The sequence below is a fragment of the Cornus florida genome, unplaced genomic scaffold (assembly GCF_030987335.1).
Source record: "Cornus florida cultivar Cherokee Brave unplaced genomic scaffold, ASM3098733v1 CherokeeBrave_3.0.0_Hap2_Chr06, whole genome shotgun sequence".
NCBI lineage: Eukaryota > Viridiplantae > Streptophyta > Magnoliopsida > Cornales > Cornaceae > Cornus > Cornus florida.
Genome location: NW_026775576.1, coordinates 87,556,941 through 87,560,128, shown reverse-complemented (window position 1 = coordinate 87,560,128; position 3,188 = coordinate 87,556,941).

The following is a 3,188-nucleotide window of genomic DNA, read 5'->3' as shown; positions in this document are numbered from 1 at the left end:
AGGAGTATGTTATCAAGTTCTTTATCAGAAGCAGAACTCGGGATCAAAGGTTTAGTTCCGGTTGGCATTACTTTTAGAGGTATAGGCCAAGGAAGAATTTAGGAGTGTGTTTGAGGTCACCGCATGAACAACACGATTGCAGTTGTTCTCATAAAGGAGACAAACGGGGAATAGGAGTCCCAAGAGGATTCTAGTGGAGAAAATTGTAACATACCCCAGAAAGAGGGTATTGAATTTTGATAATCAGGGATTGCGTATTGATCACTCGTGTCCACTAACAGAAAAGTGACTGATGTTGGTGGAGTTGGTAGGGATCGACCTACATATAGTTAACCTTCCGTATTACCTTTAAACGAGGTAGAGAAAGAGAGCTCTTCAGGAGTTCAGGATCAGATGGAGTTCTTATCAGAACGCAGCAAAGATTATATAGCACGTTCCGGGGAGTAGGGGGATTAGGTTGTGACGATCTAAGTTGCTTTATACAGATACATTAACGGGTTGCTTTCCGTGTATAAAGAGGTTGTCGGTTAAGCCTTTGGAATTTTCTAAGGCAAATGGATGTTGTTTTGAGCTATGGTTTGAGCTTAGATTTCGAGGTTGGATGATTACCTCTGGAACTGGAAAAGGAGATTGTGAACCAATCGGGTAGAGTTGATTTCTAAAAGAGATTTTCTTTGCTAGGAGGAACGATGTTTTACGTAGGGTTCTATTGTATTTTATTGTGTGTGCATTACGTGTTTCATTTTTTGTAAATTATTCAGGATTGGGAATGCGGTTTAGTTGGAGACACAAGTGTGTGATCAGCCAACTACCGTTTTGGAGGAATAGCGCTAGTTACGCTAGGATTTTGAGCTTGTGGTTATAGAAGTTGGTAAGTATACCTACCTTAAGCCAATCTAATAAACCTAGACATGCGTGGTTATGGTATGTTTTTAGGATGGGGTAAGTAAACCAGCAGTTCGAGTCAAATGATATAAATTCATTTGATAAACTGTAAAGCCACGATGATTTATCGGAGGAACTGACTTAGCTGAATATCTTTTCGGAAGTTTTATACAGGTGTTCCCAAGTCAGCGGGAGAATTTTGTACTGGTTTAAGTACTAATTAGAACGACATCGACTGAGGATAGTAGACGGATTAACTATTCATCGGTCTATCATTAATCAAGAATTTGGTTTATAAGGGTGTGTTGTTAGGAGGAGTTACCGGAGTTGCATATTAAGGATGAAGCAAAGTCTCTTCATTGGCATAAATAAGGTGAAATTTTTTTTAGGGTCACAATTCGCAACAAATAGTTGTTGCTCAGAAACTGTTAACTAATTGGAGGCTGAAAAGATTCCAGATGCATTTGAAGTTAGACAAAATCGAAGGAGGATGTAAGGACTGAGGTTCATAACTCTTAGTTCTTAATGGGTCTTGGAGGAAACATGATGCTTCGTAAAAGGAAGTAGATGTTGGGATGGCAAGTAGGAAGAGGGACAAAGTGAATTGTCTCACTGTCTGATATCTAGTAGGTAATCTAGAGGGACTATCAGAAAACATTAGATCCTTGGGGCAATTCTCAGGCTAGAGCGGGACTGACAAAGTAGTTTCCACGGATCTAAATGAGAGATTACTGATTCTACGCAAGGGTTGGGATTCTGGTTGGGATATAGGTTGACTGATAAAATTATATCAGTTTTTTTTTTTTTTTTTTTTTTTTTTTTTTTTTTTTTTTTTTTTTGTCTATGTGGAACTGGTAAGATATCAGTTCATACAAATAGCATGGCTCACGAGACGGCTTAGATGGATAGATGTGGTGATTCACGCTTTGCATTAAGTTTCATCTGGTGGAAGTTATTGGGAGGATGCTAATCTTATCAACCGATTTGGTAATTGAACCTTCAGTGATTAGTGCAAAATTAGTGGAGTTTTAGTATGTGTGAACATAACACTTGCTATTACTAAGGAAATTGGAAAGGTTAACTTGGAGTGTTGGTGCTGACCCTGGCTAGCAAGATGGAAGATTGATACTTGGATGTCATTGGAGGTTTTAGCCACTTCCTATGTCAAAATGGGAGTAGGACTCAGAAGGAGTGGATGGTTGGTCGAAATTACCAACATTGGTTGGAATTTTAATCCTTTATGGATTAAGTGTGGTGGATAGAGCAAGTTCGCTGGTGTATATTACTTCTAGTACTATTTACTTGGAAGTTTCTCATCAGTTCTACATTACACTGATAATGGAGTCATAACATGTGGTTACTCATTTTAGTGGATAAACGGTGCTATGTCACAGGAATTTTCTGAAGATCTTGGAGCAATAACTATGCTTCGCATTTCTAGACGGGAACTTTGATCAAAATATTATCGTTGATCATGGAGGATATGTTTCGAATATTTCTCTTAAGTGTGAATGGGAAATTGAATGTGTTACTTCGTTTTTTGGTTATTATCTGTGCTAGTATTGGCACAAGGAGGTTAGTGTGACCACATTTGGGGTTTTGGATGCTACGTAGTGCAGCTCTCTCACTTGTTGGTCTGAAATGGAAGTAAGGTTATATCATAAGACCTTGATTCTATTTAAAGGATACAACGGAGAGAAATGCTCTCTTTTATAAAGGACTGCACGCGGTTTGGAGGCGGTAGTCGGATTTTATAAATAGTTGAACTCGTGCAGTAGAGTTTTATCAGGAACTGGTTGGTTGGAATGTCTTCCGTGTAGGAAGCAATGTGTTGTTTGGAGGAAGGTCAGTTTTAAATATTAAATTGACTTTTCACGGTTTTTGTTTCTCAGATTAGGCAGTAGCCTATAGTTTAGCGTTACCGATTTGTTAGGCGCTGTATGCCTAAGAATTTTGTGCGTATATTTTATGGGACTTGGAGCACTATGAATTGGTATCCTGGTATAGATATTGGGTAAGGATAATTTTTTGTGCAAAACAACCTATATGTAGTTTTGTGGTGTTTCTTAACTAATGGAACATGATTTTTTTTTTTTTAGGAATGGGAATTTAGTGGAGCCCATAAACAGAGGCAAAAGTTCACAACAGAAATGGAAAGGAATTTAAAATAAAAGAATTCTGAATTTTGTGAATTCCGAGGACGGAATTCCTTTTGTTAGGGGAGAAGAATGTAATACCCCTAATTCTCAAAAGGATAAAACTGAAATTTATTTATTTATTTTATATGCATTTTAATTGATTAA